This window comes from Mixophyes fleayi, chromosome 1, assembly GCF_038048845.1.
Source record: "Mixophyes fleayi isolate aMixFle1 chromosome 1, aMixFle1.hap1, whole genome shotgun sequence".
NCBI classification, from domain to species: Eukaryota; Metazoa; Chordata; class Amphibia; order Anura; family Limnodynastidae; genus Mixophyes; species Mixophyes fleayi.
Genome location: NC_134402.1, coordinates 383,658,732 through 383,679,899, shown reverse-complemented (window position 1 = coordinate 383,679,899; position 21,168 = coordinate 383,658,732).

Sequence of the window (21,168 nt, the reverse complement as noted above, 5' to 3'; positions counted from 1 at the left end):
TATTTTTGTTTATTGTGTTTATCAAATATTTCTCAACTGTGATATCATTGTATAAACATTAGAGAATTAATTTCAACGCGTTTTAAGTTCCTTTTTTATTTTCATATAAAATAATAAAATCATATTATTTAAACGTATAATAACTAAACAAAAATAAACAGAAAAAAATGTAATTGAATGCTTGATATCCATATTAAAGGCATAACTGTGGCACAAATTGCACGGACTATATTTAATAATACGTGTTATAACGATATATGGAATATATAAACATGTGCACACAGGGAAAAAAACACAAAACACAAAACTGGAGTAAAATAAAGTACAATATCAAATATTATTTGAAACGGGTATAAGCAATAAAGCATAGAACATATAAAAAGTCTCAACAAGTACAATAAGAACCACGATTTATTACGATTTATTGCTAAATATTTAATTCCAATTAAATTGTATCATATTATTGAAAATTCGTTGTTTAGTCCTTAATTCTCTCATTTTTTTATTATTGAAATTATGCGCGAGTAAATATTATCTGGTGTATTTTGTACACAACTAATGTTCTAATATATTATTTTACAATAATTACATTATTCCCCTACAAGCGCTACAGAAATGTAACTAAGAAGCTGAAATAGGTTTAAGTTTAAATTGGACATTTAGGAATGGCTGGATCGTCACTCTCCACCTATAATAGTAATATAATAGTGTGTGCACTAAATGTTCCTTACCCACTGTGCCATCTTGTGCAAAGTCCTCGACAATGGTTCTCAATCAAAGCTTCTGTTTATGACTATTTTTTAGTCTGGGGTGAGTTTAATACACTGGCACAATTTTTTTACTATTAGGTATTTTGTCTGCTGTGTAATAAATATCACTTTAGTCTTCTGAAAAGCTAATAAATATTTAAATGGCTATTTCCACCAGCTGGGACATCAAACATCAATGTCACACACATATTGGGCAGAAACATGACGATGAGGATAGGGATAGATGATTGGAACATGGCCGCTTCCAGTGACTGGTGTGAAGACATTGTGGCATCATAATGCAGTTACCCGAGTTCCAGAGTTGTTCTTGTTTCTCTTTTAATGGTGACAATAAAGTAATTGGTTCATTTCTGTTTTATGAAATGTTTTATAAAAAAAAAGTAATATACTTAACCCTCCTGATGCCAACTGGCAGTTATGTCCTGTGATCTGTACCCATCTTAACCTTGTGTAAACCTTAATTCTGTAATCCAAGAGGACACGGGTGTGCATATGGACGGAACGTTAGAACAACTTTCAATGAGAGTTTTACAGCGGCAGTTTTATATCCATTATTTAACAGGCGGCAACAGTTTCAAACGTTAAAAGTCATATAAAATGTGAAAAATTAATGTTACAAACATGAAAGAATGTAGAAGAAAAGTCAATGGGTTGACACATAAACACTGAAGAAATGCTGCTCACATTGTCCGATCCATAATCAATAAAAACAAAGTGACCTGCTGGTATTCTGCACAGCGAGGGTTATTACAGGGTGCAGCGCAGACGCAGTTTGCGCCAGAATCTGGACAAGAGCACATAATTTGGCACATGGGAAATCTTTCCGTAATGGGGACAGCTCAGGGCGCTCTATTTTAAGGCGTTCCTAAGAGAGCTCGATTGAGAACAGCAAACAACAATTTTATACAACCTTGGATATGAAAGCATCAGACCTGAGCATTAGCTTCAAACAGGATATGTTGACGTTCTAGACGGAGCACACACGAATCAATGCAAAATTAAAAGCCTGCAAAGATGAGTTGTGAGTTATTGATGACATGTGTTAAAGATAATTGAGACTGTTTTAGAAGACAGAAATAGACGTTACAACTTAATGTAGGTGTAGCCCAATTTGAGTAGGCTTTTTTGAGATTTTTCTAGTTTTTACTTTTGCAATAGCAATCCAGTCATATGGACTGAAGATCTGCAAACTGTTGTGCAAAGCATCTACTATAGTAATTTGGCCACGTTAGTCTGGGATTAACTTGGCGTTAGTAGTATTACCTTTACTACTTTAATTTTTACCCAGATTTTTACTCGCAGCCCAGAGAGGTACGAGCAAAAATCAGCGTTAAAATTGCAGCACTAGCATTAGTACTGCGCACTTTTACCATACTAACGGTAATAGTGTGCAGGCTGTTACTCCTAGAATAATGCTACCTAATTGAATTGGCCACTAAAGGGCATATTCAATTGTTGGCGTTTCCCGCAGCATTAAAAAATTACCGTTATTGCGGTAATTCTAAGCCGGGCTTCAGTGATGTTTCTAGTCAGTTAGAAGGATGCATTCTCATAAATAATAGGTCAGCTTTCAAAATGGCAGCCATGTCTGTGTGTAGACAACAAGTGCTCTTTATCATGTGGGATATTGACTGCTCTATAGAATCTTTCTCTAAAATTACCACAAACTGTATAATAAAATGAATATCATAATAGAATAAAAGCACTATTTTTTGAACAGGTTAATGTTGAGTTGTTTGCAATTTCCATCTACAATCCAGGAGTAAATTGTGTCAGAAAGAAGACACATTCTAAACATGGTGCTGAATTGGAGGCATCTCAGATGGTCATTATCGTTATCAGTTTGCTTCTTACATCCGGGTTAGAGCACCTGTCACAGATACGTTTCCTGAGAGGTTTATCTGTTCCTGCGTCCATGTCTGCATCTGTCACATTTACTTGAAAGTGCTTGTACTATACATGGCAATACTCTTATACACCCCCCCTTGCCTCCCCCTCTTGAACTATTCTAGGGGGGGGTTAATTGTCCGTGTTACTGTAAAAAGTAACGTGGCCTGTGCAGGGCCGGATTAAGGGAATGGAGGCCCCTGGGCTAAGGGGGCCTCCATTCCCCTGTGAGGGCCCCCCCACGTGATCCGAGCGCCCCCCCCCCGGTGATCCGAGCCGCCCCCCCCCTTCCCCGGTGAGCCGAGCCACCCCCAAGGCACTTACCTCCTCATGGCATTGCAGTCCTTCCCCGGCGTGCTGTACGCTCTTTACTGAGGAGATCTCGTGAGAGTGAGACTCACGAGATCTCCTCAGTAAGGAGACTGCAGTGTGCCGGGGAAGGACTGCAGTGAAAGTGCTCAGCAGCATTGACTGCGCCGGGGGCACCCCGCACCCGACCGATCAATACTGCTGCTGAGCACTTTCAAGGGCCCCCTGGATGCCCGAGGCCCCTGGGCTGTAGCCCAGTTAGCCCTATGGTTAATCCGGCCCTGGGGATGACCAAAATTCATGAGACTTGACCAGTATTCATCAGTGATTACCAATATTCATGACTAGTATTCATGAGGGATGACCAATATTCATGAGACCTGACCAATATTCATGAGACCTGACCAATATTCATGAGTGATGACCAATATTCATGAGACCTGACCAGTATTCATGAGGGATGACCAGTATTCTTCATGAGACCTGACCAATATTCATGAGACCTGACCAGTATTCATGAGACCTGACCAGTATTCATTAGTGATGACCAATATTCATGAGGATGTTCCTAGGCTTCTTAATTAATTCAGTATCTGCCTTCGCTCTCTACCAACTACTACATCAAGTGTAAAAAGAAAAACTCTTTACAAGACAGCTGAGGGCATTTATGACTAGACACACATTGCAAATGAGCACGGCTGTTTGAGTACCACTGTACTTGGTCTTACGGTCTGTACACACTTGGGCTGACACCCAAATGTACCATGAGATGTCACCTACTCAAACACAAACGTGCTTTACGCACAGGGAACACTGCAATTTACTGATTTACTTTGATGTATTCCTCAATAAATTGGGTCTTTCCTGTTTTTCTTCAATGAGCCATTTGTTTATCCTCATTTAGCTATTTTTGAAATTTAGTGGAAAGTACACATGCATTACTAGTAGGTTAATTGGCTGCTATTACATTGACATTAGTCTCTCTCGGTCTGTGTGTGTATGTTAGGGAATTTACACTGTAAGCTCCAATGGGGCAGGGACTAATGTGAGTCAGTTCTCTGTACAGCGCTGCGGAAATAGTGGCGCTATATAAATAGCTGATGATGATGATGACATTGGATTGCCTTTATTTCAAATTTCATATTGATTGACTACTTTGGTTACGTGTCCCACACTTTACAACTTGTCATCAGGAAGGTAGTGTTACACTTCAGTTCTTTTACATTTATATTAATCAGTCTCCATTGTTGTAGTTCATTTACAGGTCTTGCATGTAAAATAAAACTTAATTGTTGCAATTTTGTGACTTAGACATGTGCCCTGACCCTCTTCAATCCACTCTTAGCCAGAGGAAATATGTGTCTATATTCAACATATAGCACCAGGTACAGGTGGTACAAGAGCATAATGTCATAACAGTGGAACTAATAAGCACTGTGCCAGCTGCTTGTAGGTGACCCTACAGAACACAAGGGATCCTCACCCAGAGTTCAGTTTTCATCTAATACAATCATGGAATATAGATCCCCTCAGCTACAACATTATATGTAATAGTAATGCTTTTATTTCTGTGTATAATAATTATCAATGATCAGATGATCAGTTCCTAGTGCCTACTGGATCCCAGCCAGGTCATTATTTATCAACACTCAGAGATATCAATACTCCTCCACATGACAACTATAGAACATGGATAAAGAGTCCAGCACATCACTCACATGAACATAAATCTGCAGTGTGTGTACAGTGTACATGCATGTTTTGTTATTTTACTCACTCTGGTGCTAACCACTTCCATTACAATTTATAACATGGTCATTGCACCTTTCTTTTTCTTTTATTGACTCACATTCACTTCTTTATTTACACAGTATACTCATATGACAAGAACATTTATACCTCATGTCTCATTGTATGATAATTATTTGTTCATATTACAAGTTGTCTTATTGTACAGTGCTGCAGAATATATTGGCACTTTATAAATATTCAATACTGTTAATAATACATTCATCCACCCACCATAGTTATTCAGATGCACTCCTTAGGACAGCGTAAGGATTAATATGTGACTATCCAGTGATTGATTCTGCAAGTCACTACTTTCTGGTAAAATACCCTGCAAACTATATGATGGATTGTTTAACACGTTTCTGAAGTGCACAGACAATGGTCTAGATGAGTAGAAGATCTTATGTACTGTACACTACTAAATGTTTATGTTCACATCCATAAGCATAACAAATTCTGGTTACTATATAAAAGCTCCTTCGCTTATTAAACACATAGCTCATGCTAAGCTCATAATTTTTGTCTGCAAACAAACCATGCTTATGTTTAATAACAAGAGGATTTAGAGTGGGCAGAGGGTGTCTTTGTGTGAGTCTCAGATAAAAGAACAGGCTGCACCAGGAATGCCCAGAGGTCACACTGCAGTCACTGGGACAAGTCAATGTTTCCACTCTGTTAGAGTCACTGTCATTGCTCCATAACACACTGACTCCTGATGTACTGCTAATAATACAGTGCTTCATCATACACTGCTAGTAATACACTGCTTCATCATACACTGCTAGTAATACACTGCTTCATCATACACTGTTAGTAATACACTGCTTCATCATACACTGCTAGTAATACACTGCTTCATCATACACTGCCAGTAATACACTGCTCCCAGACACACTGCTAGTAACACACTGCTTCATCATACACTGTTAGTAATACACTGCTTCATCATACACTGCTAGTAATACACTGCTTCATCATACACTGCCAGTAATACACTGCTCCCAGACACACTGCTAGTAACACACTGACTCCTGATGTACTGCTAGTAATACACTGCTCCAGGACACACAGCCAGTAACACACAGATCATTAATAAACTCCTAGCAACAAAATGATTCCTGACACACTGCTAGTAATACACTGCTTCATCATACACTGCTAGTAATACACTGCTTCATCATACACTGCCAGTAATACACTGCTCCCAGACACACTGCTAGTAACACACTGACTCCTGATGTACTGCTAGTAATACACTGCTCCAGGACACACAGCCAGTAACACACAGATCATTAATACACTCCTAGCAACAAAATGATTCCTGACACACTGCTAGTAAGACAATGCTCCCAGACACACTGCTAGTAATTAGAGGTGGGCAGGCTCGGTTTCCTTGAAACTGAACCCACCCGAACTTCGGGGATCCGAGTACTGAGCCGAGTCAGCTCGGTACTCTCGCACCTATTCGGTTTCCAATACGAGGCAAAACGTCATTGTGAAGTCATTGGATATCTCGGATCTCTCGAGTTTTAGAATGAATAAATACACGCCTCCACGGCGATCTAGCGCCATTTGAGAGAGGGACAGAGAAGGGTTAGGTCACAGATTAGAGCAGGAATAGAGCAGGAATAGAGCAGGAATAGAGCAGTATAGAGCAGGCATTTTTCATAATTTGAACTACAAAGTGTTTGGAGTGTCATAGCCCCTCTTCTTAAAAAACTGTATTTGCTGAGTGCTGAAATTGTAATATAGCAGCACTGTATATTTCTGAATTTGCACTACAAAGTGTTTGGGGTGTCATATGTCCCCTTCTTAAAAAACTGTATTTGCTGAGTGCTGAAATTGTAATATAGCAGCACTGTATATTTCTGAATTTGCGCTACAAAGTGTTTGGGGTGTCATATGCCCCCTTCTAAAAAAAAACTGTATTTGCTGAGTGCTGAAATTGTAATATAGCAGCACTGTATATTTCTGAATTTGCACTACAAAGTGTTTGGGGTGTCATATCCCCCATTCTAAAAAAAACTGTATTTGCTGAGTGCTGAAATTGTAATATAGCAGCACTGTATTTTTCTGAATTTGCACTACAAAGTGTTTGGGGTGTCATATTCCCCCTTCTAAAACAGCTGATTTTTCTGAGTGCTGAAATCCTAATATAGCACTGTATTTGGAAACCCATGTACAAACTTGCTTTGCAATACCTAAGCTGCCCAACCTCCAGTGTGTACTCAGAAAGAGTTTTCAGCACAGCCGGGAACCTTGTCAGTGATCGGCGTAGGAGGTTACTTCCTGAAAATGTGGAAAACATCAACTACATATTCCATGAGGAAGGCCTTTACCGGCAAATACATCCAAATACTGACACTTCTCTAATGGCGGATTCCAGCGGAGATGAATAGTCTGTGATGATAATGTACACACTGATGAGTGTGAGGATGATGCTGAAGATGATGACGACATCATCTTGACAGTGTAGAATTCACTTCACAGCACTGTTGGTCTAACATGCCTTTAGGCCATTGATAGCTTGCTTAGGGGGGCCTAGCAGGGATTAAACTGTATTTTTCAGAATTTGCAGTAATATGTGTAGGGTGTAATATACACCCTTATAGAAGAGCTGCTTTGGTCATTTTTATTTATCTAAAAGTCTTTGCAGGCTTTTTTTCTTAATATGCACTAATAAGTGTAAGGTGTAATATACACCCAAAGAGAAAAGGTGCTTTGGTCATTTTGATTAATAGCGTCCTTAAAGCAGTTCATTGGGGCTGATTCTAAGCTCACTGATGATCTGGCTTTTAAATGTGAATTTCAATAGCTCTTTTTAGTGCGTTGTATGGCACCCTGGATTGGTGTGTGTCTGATAAAAGCACTCATCCCGGGGGGGTCAGCGCTCATTGACATGTATTAGCTGTAGAATTACCTCACTTATCCAAGAAACAGGTGGAGTACTCATTGCCATATATTAGCTGTAGAATTACCTCACTTATCCAAGAAACAGGTGGAGCGATCGATCCTTGCCATGTATTAGCTGTAGAATTACCTCACTTATTCAAGAAACAGGTGGAGCGCTCGTTGCAATGTTTCCTAGATGTGGTAGGAACTGCCGTGTGTTTGAGTCATTGCTCTGTCGCTTACCATCCAGCCAGATCGCTGCAGTTTTGGCTGAAAGTGTATTAAAAACATATTGTGACCTGTGAGATGGCAAAAATTGAATGGAAATCACTGGAATTTAGTGTTAGTGAGGTTAATAATAATGTAGGTACAAAATAATAACAAAATTATGTGATTTTACCCAAAAAAAAATAATTTTATAAAAAAAATAGCTAAACAAAACCAAAACCAAAACACGCAAGGGCGGTTTTGGCAAAACCAAAACCAAAACCCGAAGCTAATCCAGATCCAAAACCAAAACACTGGGGTCAGTGAGCATCTCTACTAGTAATACACTGACTCCTGATGTACTGCTAGTAACACACTGCTTCATCATACACTGCTAGTAATACACTGCTCCCAGACACACTGCCAGTAACACACTGAATCCTGATGTACTGCTAGTAACACACTCCATTATACATTGCTAGTAACACACTGCTCCCAGACACACTGACTCTTGATGTACTGCTAGTAATACACCACTGCAGGACACACAGCCAGTTACACTCAGATCATTAATACATTCCTAGCAACAAAATGATTCCTGACACACTGCTATTAACACAATGCTAGTATCACATCACACCCTGAAACACAATTAGCAAAAAGCTGCTTCCTGACATACTAATAATAACACACTGATCCCTAACACATTGCTAATAACACACTGTTTCCTTACACACGACTAGTAACACACTGCTTCCTCACACACCGCTAGTAACACACTGCTTCCTCACACACCGATAGTAACACACTGCTTCCTCACACACCGATAGTAACACACTGCTTCCTCGCACACCGCTAGTAACACACTGCTTCCTCACACATCGCTAGTAACACCTTGCTTCGTCATACATCGCTAATAACACACTGCTTACTCACACACCGCTAGTAACACACTGCTAGTCACACCCTGCTTCCTCACACACCGCTAATAACACACTGCTTACTCACACATTGCTAGTAACACACTGCTTCCTCACACACTGCTAGTAACACCCTGCTTACTCACATATTGTTAGCAACACACTGCTTCCTCACACACACTGCTAGTAACACCCTGCTTCCTCACACATTGCTAATAACACACTGCTTACTCACACACCACTAGTAACACATTGCTTCCTCACACACCGCTAGTAACACCCTGATTCCTCACACACCGTTAATAACACACTGCCTACTCACACATTGCTAGTAACACACTGCTTCCTCACACACCGCTAGTAACACCCTGCTTACTCACATATTGCTAGCAACACACTGCTTCCTCACACACCACTAATAACACACTGCTTCCTCACACACCGCTAATAACACACTGCTTACTCACACATTGCTAGCAACACACTGCTTCCTCACACACTGCTAGTAACACCTTGCTTACTCACACATTGCTAGCAACACACTGCTTCCTCACACACTGCTAGTAACACACTGCTTACTCACACATTGCTAGCAACACACTGCTTCCTCACACACCACTAGTAACACACTGCTTCCTCACACATCGGCTAGTAACACACTGCTTCATCTCACACCGCTAGTAACACACTGCTTACTCACACATTGCTAGTAACACACTGCTTCCTCACACACCGCTAGTAACACCCTGCTTACTCACACATTGCTAGCAACAAACTGCTTCCTCACACACTGCTAGTAACACACCGCTTCCTCACACTCTGCTAGTAACACACTGCTTCTTGACACACTGCTAGTAACACACTTCTCCCTGACACACTGTTAGTAACACATTGCTTCCTCATATACTGCTAGTAACACACTGCTCCCTGACACACTGCTAGTAACACACTGCTCCCTGACACACTGCTAGTAACACATTGCTTCCTCATATACTGCTAGTAACACACTGCTAGTAACACACTGCTCCCTGACACACTGCTAGTAACACAATGCTCCCTGACACACTGCTAGTAACACACTGCTCCCTGACACACTGCTAGTAACACACTGCTTCCTCACACACCGATAGTAACACACTGCTCACTGACACACTGCTAGTAACACACTGCTCTCTGACACACGGCTAGTAACACATTGTTCCCTGACACACTGCTAGTAACACAATGCTCCCTGACACACTGCTAGTAACACACTGCTTCCTCACACACCAATAGTAACACATTGCTTCCTCATATACTGCTAGTAGCACTCTGCTAGTAACACACTGCTCCCTGACACACTGCTTGTAACACATGTGATTCCTCACACACCAATAGTAACACACTACTTCCTCACACACTGCTAGTAACACACTGCTTCCTCACACACCGCTAGAAACACACTGCTTCCTCACACACTGATAGTAACACATTGCATCCTCATATACTGCTAGTAACACACTGATAGTAGCACACTGCTCCCTGACACACTGCTAGTAACACACGGCTTCCTCATATAATGCTAGTAACACACTGATAGTAGCACACTGCTCCCTGAAACATTGCTAGTAACACACGGCTTCCTCATATACTGCTAGTAACACAATGCTTCCTCACACACTGCTAGAAACACACTGCTCCTTGACACACTGCTAGTAACACATTGCTTCCTCATATTCTGCTAGTAACACACTGCTCCCTGACATACTGCTAGTAACAAACTGATTGCTGGACCACATTTAGGGTTAGGAGTAAATCCAGCTAGAAGGGGCAGTTTTGCAGTTTTTCAAAACCATGTTGCCCTGAAAGGGGACAAATGTAAAATGTTTGGGTGGACATACATATGGGTGAGGGGCACATCTTAGCTCAACTCTAAATCAAAGTGTAAACATAAAGCTGCCTAGTATTTGTGTGCTACGTGCAAACACAGACAGTATTTTCCAATGAGCAAACATATACATTTTACCCTGTACATTGCAACATGGTTATTCCAGGTGCAAATTTGAACCCATTACTGGATTTGCTCTTCACTCTAAATGTCCCACTGCACCACACTATTTCTTCAATCATTTCTAATAACACACCGATCTCTGTCACACCAGTTACACAATACTGCATACAGGTATAGACTTACACAATGACAACAAACTGGTGGAGATTATTTACTATAAAAGATAATATTGGTGATAATAACCCATAACAACCAATCAGTAATGATCAATTTAGTGCACGTTTAGTTGATGTGGGGTTCTGCATATTTGCACTTTGTTGTTAAATATACACATTTACACGTCGTAGATCATTAGTAAAACATTACTGACACCTGCTTGTCACTTCCACATCGCATTACAGAGTTTTGAGTTGGTCACTCCCACTAGTACATCTCTAGACAAACATTTCTTCTGACACTGCTGTCAAACACACTAGTAATACACAGCTTTCACACACACATTTCTCCTTTACACACTATTTACACTACACATTGATGACATAACACATTGCTAGATGACACATAACTTTCTATCCTTAAGACAGCCTTCTGCTGGTTTTACACACTTTAGGGTATATTTCTGAAAATTGAGTTTTCTGTGATTTTTCCGTCCATATTTAAAATGCCAATTTAATTAAAGGCAAAACCGCCGGGTTGGACTAAAAGAAAATCATCGATTTGATAAAATCAAAAGTTCATACATTTACCCCCAATGGCTTTCTTATAAATAAATGTGTAAATATAGAGCGGTTGACCAAAACAGATAGAAATGGGGTACAGCATAGGGCCAAAGGGTGAAGCGAGGACTCATTGCTGGCAATATTGGACTGATCCAGCCATTTGGTACTTGGGACGCCTAAATAACCTAATTGTATTGCAGCTTTACTTCGTCACCTTAGCTAACACACTGAGGTCACACTGGCATATTCCTGGAGAACACAAAGGATTACAAACAAAAGAGTTCCAAACACACCAATCACAGACTGTTCTCTAGTCTACACTAGTCCATCCAATGCTTTGTGATGTAATGTAACTACTATTACTCTTTCTAAGGGATTGTGACCAATTGCGCAATGTCTCTTATGATGAGCAGAACTGGAGAGACGTGAGCGGATTGGAGATTTGTATTGTGTTGTTGAATGTGGGATTGCCATACACTTGATGCAAAGACAAATTTGCATTTTGTGGGATGGGATATGCAAATGAACCTAAATGGGTGGAGACAAGTTTGGAAGCATTTCCAAATAAGCAGAAGACCTAAGAGTTTTTTAGTCATAAAAAAATTGATGAATTTTACACAACCTGGTAGGTGGCAGCAGTTGTTCCTTACCCCCTGCTTTCACAGATGTTTATTGAAATCTGAGACCCAATGATTAATCTCTGCACTATGATATTATCATCATCATCATCATCAGTTATTTTTTATATAGCGCCACTAATTCCGCAGCGCTGTACAGAGAACTCATTCACATCAGTCCCCCCAAATCATTCTCACACTTTGAAACTTGCACAATTTCATTTCCCATAGCTACTCTCTACCCTTATGTAGAGCAGAATGCAAATTCTGTCTAAACCGCAGATGGCAATTGCAACCCAAAAAAATACACATTTTATACCAGTATGTTGAGCCAGACACATTTCATCATTAGTTTGTAGCTTATACCAGTGGTTATGCACCCGCAAGATTCCCGTCTCCGGACAGACGCATATCTCAAATCTCAATCTACATAAAGTGCATTTGCACCAACACTCCCAGAATGTATTTTGGCTATGCTAACATGCCCACTCTCTTCTTCGTTTCTCCTCTTCATTCGTAAGGGGCCATACGTGTTACTAAGCGCAAGAAGCGACTCAATATTGCGTCTCTGGAAATTTAGAGTTGTGAAACGTGAGGTAGTAGACGCTCAGGATTAAGCTTAATAAAGAAAGGGGAGCCGCTGATAGGCCTCTAGGAGATTTACTTGTAGTGGCTGCTCTCCCCCTGGTGCAAGATCTGTACTCATTTACGGCCTGAACTCAAGCCCAACACTAGAACTGGTTGAGCTGGTGGGGGGTATACGGAGGGGGGCACTGTCTTCTTTCATTATTATTTATTTGTTGGCCTTACTGGGAAGTGGCGAATTATATCTGTAAAGATAATCAGACGCTTGTAACGTAGGATATGATTTAAGAGTCAATTGCTTAATAAGTCAACATGAGGGCGTTTGCTTCCAACTCTACATGTCCCCCTATGTCTTTTGTAAAGAGACAGTCAGTATGTTGGCTCTGGGTAATGGGTAGATTGAGGTTTTCTGCATGCATGACAATCTAATCACAACACTAATAATGGGTGCCACAGTGGTTAGCATTGCTGCCTCACTATGCATTGCACTTTAACACATTACATATTTTTACAATTATGCATTAATTCTAATACATCAGCATAGATGTACACCAACATATATAGAAGGAAAATAAAGAAAATTTACACACATGAACATAAACAAACATGACATGAGAGAAAAGGTGAGTGGGTCCTGTTTACTGGAGCATACAGTCTAAAAGTATCCTTATCCACAGACTGCATATTGATCCTGTCAGATTACACTGGGTAGAAGTCCTTAGTGGGGCTCTGTGATCAGGCCACACTGCATTGTTGGTTTGAGGGTCAGATGGTTGTTTCAGTGTATAAGGAGAATAAAGGTAAGCTTGATAAAACTCAGTATAGGGGTGATAATCAGGTAGGGAGGTTAAGAGGATGTTCAGGAATTTGCCAATACAGTTTAACATGCAAACTGAAACACAACATATAGAAACATTACTATTACTATTTTAGAAGATGTTTGGTTATAGTCATATGAGCCTGATGTAGAGTCCGACGCAATGTACACTGAAATCGTAAGTGTAAATTGCATCCCGTAATTTACACAGGATTCCAAGTCACACAGATCTTTAGATCCATGCGACTCAGAATACTATGCAAATTGCACAAACACACCTCTTTATCTGCCTTATGGGCCGGGTGCATGATACACCTAAGTGTATCCACAGCAGCCCTGTAAAACAGATGAATTAATAAATAAATTGATGTAAATATAAACAAAAATTAGTGCTTCTCCCCCCCCAAACAGCACTAGGGCTGGTTAAGCTGTTTGGGAGGGGGTGCACACCTTTTTTCTAAATGTAATTATTTTTTTCTACTTTTTTTTTTTTTTAATACAGCAAAGTTTGTTGACCCAACAGAAAGCACCTGCAAAAGATACCTCTCCTGGAGACCTATCTGCGGCTGCTTTCAACTCATCACAGCATGAAAAGTGCGTGAACAGCCTTTACACTGCTAGGCTCGCCCACTACCTTCCCCCCATAACACCTCTCTAAGTGCAGAGAGGTGCAAGGGGGAGATCTGTCTCAGTCGGAGTGCAAACTGAGACGGACCCTTGGCTAAAATTGCTATTTGCACTGATGAGTTGGACTTGTGTCCGACTCTACATCAGGCCCACATGACTGCAACCCTAATAGCTTAATCATTAATTGCAATCAAACATCTTATGTATAATGCAATATGCATAGACGTATAGCCTAAACAATTACTTTCAAAGCAGCATAAACTTTTTGTACATTTTGCATTTGCCATAAATTCCCTCTTTATGGACTTTATAGTATAGCTCTCAGTGGAATATCCAGATATTGTACACAGACATTCCAGAGATCACACCTAGTTCATTCTTGTTACAGTTTCATCCCCTCTAAACCTTTTTCATGTTGACCCAACATAGATTATCAAAGCCCCACATGTGATGAAGTGGAAGTTTTCATGCATATGGAAAACTCAGCAGGGAAAGCTCAACAGGAATATTAATGCATGGATGTGCCCAGCTTCATGTTTCCTCTAACTTCTGCTTGTGATTTGGGATATTTGGGCAAACACAACCGCTTGTGGTGCGTTCCTGGTGACACAGGGCACATGTAGAGTTGGATACAATTTCCATCTAAAACGCAAATGTAAACTGTGCATGAAAGTAAGACACATATTACACGGGTAAGTTGAGCTGGATGCATCTAAGCTGATCATCATTATTAGTTTGTAATTTACACCAGCGGTTGGGCACCCGCAAGTTTTCTGCTACCTAACAGGAGTCTGTGCGTCTGAGTATCAGCATACATAAGTCGCATTTGCACCAACACACCCCTAATGCAGTTTGGCTATGCTTACACGTCCCCTCCTTCCCCCATTCTGCCCCTTCAACCATAAGGGGCTACAAGCGGTAGTAAGCGCAAGATGTGACTCAGTCTTCCTATGGCCACAACTAGTGCCTTCTGTGCATGTGCAAATGTAATAAGGTTATTACACACAGCAAAACACACTTTGCATTAAACTCTGCATGTTCCCCACAGTTACTAGGGAAGCAGGAGTTGCAAACACATGCAATGCAATGCAGCCTACGTCCAGTATGGGCCAACAGCACAAACTTAAGCTTGATACAAAGCAGTAATTTATTGTCTGCATTATGCTAATGACTCGCTGTCATAAATTACAGCATCCAGAATTAGTGCATTGGGAATAAGCTGTACACAATTACTGCTAAAAAATAATCTTCACTGGTACATTTATACTTTAAGGTCCTGCTTTTGAGTTAGGAGCAAAGCAAAGAAAAGGAGCAAATTTGCACCTGGACAAACCATGTTGCAATGTAAGGGGTACAAATTTACTTATTTTTTTGCATATAAGGAAAATACTGGCTGTTTTTCCATTTAGCACACAAATACTTGATAGCTTTATTTTTACACTGAAAATAAAGTTGATCTAGGATATGCATTACCCCAACTATAAATCTGTCCCCACATTAAAAACTTACCTCCCCCTCCAATGCAACATGGTTTTGCCAAGATGCAAATTTGCTCCTTTTCTTGTACCCCTCAACACTGCTGCCAGTCACATCATAAACACCAGTTGAAGGGAAACCGATTAATTTGTAATATATGTACTGGAGGGCTGGATTATCTAGTTATCCATTTAAAATTAAAACACATTTAAACGAAGTACTGTAAATTGTTTGCAAATACTTATTATAGTGGTCAAGTTGAGTCATGTTTGGAAAAACAATACAAATGTTGAAAATATTATTTTACCACATTTTGTTTTCATATAACTATGTTATTCCCCAGTGCACATTATTAAATCACTAGCATAAAAGCAAACAAATGCAAAAGACGAACAATTTACAGTTGTTTTACTGTTTATTCAGCTGTTTTAGCCTGGACACTCATTTATTTATTTATTTGTTTGTTTGCTCTAAGTTTAATATTGCCAAGCTCGTATATTTCACTTAAAAATACATTTTTGTATGTATAAAATATGTTTTAAAAATATACTCTCACTAGTCATACTTACGTTTAGTAAATAAACGTAATTGATAACGTTATATCCATACAGAATAATATGTAATGTTAATTATTTTTTAAAGCAGTGTGAAGCTTCCTTTAATTAATCGTCACAATCTTCACCTGTGTATTTACATTTATTATTTAATTTAGTATGTATTTGTGACTAAATATTCCAGAATTGGCCGTCTCGAGAGCGAGAGAGAGAGAGAGAGAGAGAGAGAGAGAGGTGAGTGGAAGTGAGAAAGAGAGAGAAAGGTGAGAGAGGTGAGTGGGAGTGAGAGAGAGAGAGGTGAGAGAGAGAGAGAGAGAGAGAGAGAGAGAGAGAGAGAGAGAGAGAGAGAGAGAGAGAGAGAGAGAGAGAGAGATTAGATAGAAATACAGAAAGAAATACTGAAAGTACAGAAAGAACTGAAAGAAAAAAAGAAAGAAGGGAAGAAAGAAAGAAAGTAGGAAAGAAAGAAAGAAAGATAGAAAGAAAGAAAGAAAGAAAGAAAGAAAGAAACATTCTTACCTTCTATTTGGAGTGGAAAAGTAAGTTTAGTACATGACATACACATTCTTTATCACATAGCAATTTTACATGTATACGTTTCAGCCATTAGATGTATTAATTTATTTCATTACAGATCCGGAGTTTCCCGTGTGCGTCCTCGGGATCAGGAGTATTCCATTTAAAGAACAAATAAATCACAGAGAGGAAACAAAGAGCAATATTTGGAAGGGAGGATAACTGCGGGAGGCTCTGTGTGTGGTACAAAACAAACCCCATAAGGCCTTCATTACGTTCCCAATCTGTACCATTTGCCTAATCTAACCACAGATCATGCTTCCTAGTCACAGAAACAGAAATAAGATGTTTCTTTTTGTGTGGTCCTTCTTCGGGGACTGATTAAAACCTTAGCTGGATACCCCAGCGTCTTATCACAGGCTCAGGCCCTCCGTCCTTTCCCTGGGCCCGGGGAATCGCTGCGGGTTAATGAGTTGTGGTAAAGCCACTTTGTGGAGGGAGGGAGATGGTGGCCATCAGTTACTTTTATCAGGCAACCTCCTTTATAGACAGCCACTTGCAGCGCTCATCCTGCCATCATTACAAGCTTCTCTCTGTTGGCCCTCACTAGGGAGGACATTGGGATCATTAGCATGCGAATGGAGGCTCGCAATGTGTGGATAGAGGTCTGATCAAAGGCTGGGGCTTTGTTCCAGCACCTGCTCTACACACTGATCTGGCAGTGTGCACTGAGCATCTCCTGCACTGCGGCCTGTCCTCTCCCACTCTGCCCCACATCATTCACTCCCTGCAGCCACTCTCAGCGGCCTCACAGGTTGACATTTATTTTTACAGCTCTAAATCGGGATTAACGCTATAAAATCGCTAACCCACGCTCATCATAGAGGTCACGTTTAGTCGCAACTCAAACAACTTATGACTTGGTTAAAGACTATTAATTCTTCAATAAACGCCAAACTAGAAAACCATTACAGGCATATGATACAACAAATAATGTCATACAACTGTAGATAATCAGTAGAATGATTGATTTAACAAACATGCGTCTCATGGATTGTTTTAGTAAATCCCTTTCTTCCCATCCACGTTACGTACTATTTTAATATAGACATTTCTATTTCAATTGTACGTTTTTGAGGATTTCTTTGCTAGTTATATATGGCAGATATAGAACTGTGTAGTACATGACTGCATGTGTATTGCCTGCAAACTAATTACAGCAATCAAATGTCTCTTATTTCAAACTATAGACTACAAGGTCCCTGCTATATACACACTGCAGGCATAATATAGAGGTAGAGTTGCACTATAGGCACATTAGAGGGAATTCAAGAACTAAGTACAGAAAGTGCAACGATCCATAGCGACCAAAGAGAAATCTGCTTTCATTAACCTAACTACTATATGCCTGGATGCAGCTGGATGAATGCTAAGGCAGATTGCACCTCTGTAGCATGTTAGTACATCACTCCCACAAGCCCACTCTTATAATCTGGCGAGCATTAAGTGTAATTAATAACATGGGTGAAATACAAGCATCTTGTAGGTTTACTGTACGGATGTTTAACCAGATCAATTATAGTTATATCTAAATCCGGACAGATTTCAATAGCACTTATAGATGTATTGTTTTACTGAATGTAAACCTATTCCTATTCTTTTTAGGGAAGTTGGACCCTCGCCTGTCTAATTATGTGTAAATCATTTCTATAGAAAACTCGTGTTATAAACGCTTAGTTAGAAATACCAGATATTGTGAAACTGTATATATATATATATATATATATATATATATATATATATATATATATATATTAGATGTGGGAAGGTTTATTCTTCTACAAGAACTCATTCTCTCTATAAGTGACATATTGCACAATGTCGGAAGAGGTCATGGATTAGATAACCTGTATCTTCCTAGAATGAGACATTTCCTTTCTATATCAGTGTCCTTACCTATGAAAGTGCGGACAAGTTGTGTAACCTGATGAAATACCTCCATATTATAACATAATAACTAGTGAGGTTTGTCTAATGGGCAGGAGTTCTGAGAATGACTTGTTCTCTTCACATTAGTATACACCATAGTCCAGGCACTGTTATTATTTTGGAGACGTAGAGAACAATATTTGTCTGACAATGTAACAAACCAGGCAGACATCACAACCTAGTCAGATGTTAATGACATCATTGTTAAGCATAGCAGTGACCTACTCCTTGTGCGTGTATTAGGGACAGTAATACACTGCACAATAGTGAATGTTGATCAATAGTAGAGCACTGTGGTCACTACCAACACTCATTATAAGACTTCACTGGTACTCTCAGTGCATATGAATATTTGTACCGAATTGTGATGGTTTTCGATCTAGTGTTACATATGTATCACAATGTCTCAAATAAATGTAAATCCCTAAAGCTCTGCATGCACTTGACCAAAATGCTTTACATAATTCATAACATTTTACATGCAAGAGGTGACCCACAGTAAACTGTTTGCACACACAGATAGCTAAATGATAATATGAAATGGCTAGATATAGATATATAGATAGAGATATACAGATAGATAATAGTAGATTTATAGCTAGACATATAAAGACAGAAACATTACAGATGGATTCTTGATGAAATCTCGATTCATAGATAAGTCAGGTATAAAGTGCTAGAATGTTTGATTGATAGATAAGTAAATAGATATATTATTATACATTAATAAATAGAAGTATAGACATGGATTATTATGGATTATATATAGATATCAAATATATATATAAATATATATAGATATATGCCTACATCGCTTCATCGACAGATCATATAATACATATAGCTAGATAATAGACAGACAGGTATATAGACAGATGTTAGATAGATAGACAGATGTTATATAGATAGATAGATAGATAGATAGATAGATAGATAGATAGATAGATAGAAAGATAGACATTAGCTAGATAAACATTAGATAGATAGATAGATAGATAGATAGATAGATTAGATAGATAGATATGAGACAGATATATAGGTTATATATAGTGTTTATATTGAAATATATTTATTTATTCGCCATCATTTAGAAATCAAAATATATATTTTAAATTATCTCTAATATGTTTATTAAATGTAGCCAGTATAACTATGCATTTCAGTTCCTTTATATGTATCTTATGCAGGCCATAACAATGCTATAAATTGTTTTCATGTTTTTCCCGTCTTTTTCTCTCAATGCTTATGTAGGCAAGTAAAATGTGTTGAACACTGAAGTGGCATGAACTTGCTTTCTCAGTCCATTAGGAGCTGAATGACAGGGGAAGTGAATTTAATCCATCTTCTACGGGGTGAAATTATTGCCCCCGAGGTGAAGAATTGACCTCCAGAGGCTGCAATTGCCCTGATTCTGGTCCCTGAGCATTAAACAAGATCACGAATGCACTTGATAAAAGTACTAGCTTCTCGCAGTATATATATACCACAGCCAACGTGTTTATTCATTAACAGAGATTAATTGATAACAGCCTATAATAATATACTCTGAGAATTGTGTATGTAAAAATATAGCGTAAAAAATATTTGTTAAAGCAAGAAAACACAGTGTAACATATAAATCTAACCACGAAAAGGAATAGTGTTTTATATATGCATATAGTCTAGTTATTTGCTTCACTCTGAATATGTTACATTTATTTTTTTTTGCAGGCCGTGTGGCTTTATATTATGAAGTACAAACTCATGTATTTCTTAAAAAATTATAGTTACTGTCAATAATGTAAAATGTATGGAACTGCTATGTACTGGATAAAACGATTTAAGCATTAGTAACGGCACTTTTAAATATGGTTAAAAATAAACCATTTATAAACTAGGTCAATAGACATAATTACATTGCTTATGTAGCCTAGGCCTTTTACTCAAATCAAATTAATCCTTACTGAAAAAACATACGGGAAATATGTGTACCTAGAATAATCACAAAACGGTTTTGTATAAAATGTAAGCACGTTTCATAAAAAGAAAATACAGTTTATTTACAAACCAAGCTGTTGAGTAAAACTGTTTTCAAGTATTTATAACCCTGCAGATAGGCTGCATGAATGTACTTGCAATGTACTGGAATTTAATAATATTTCGTTCATTAAAAAGAGATAAGATTAACACTCGGTGATTTAAAAGGAGTTATGTTATAGCCGACGTCAAACAATTATATTAATCATATATTTGTTATTCAGAAGGCGTTTTAGCATATAAAAGTAGACATGAGAACAATTGCAAAGTAACTACACTATTTTCGCTTCTAGCTATCCTCACAATTAGCCATTTACCTCCATGTCGATTTACGTAAAAAGTTGTTATTAGTTAGTTGTTTATCCATCTTCAAACTCTGAAAATCTTCAAAATCAGAAAATTCGTGCAATGACAGAGCTGTTTTATTGGTTCTGAAATGCAGGCAACTGAATTATATAGCAATGTTTCTATCATAATTTGGTTGGT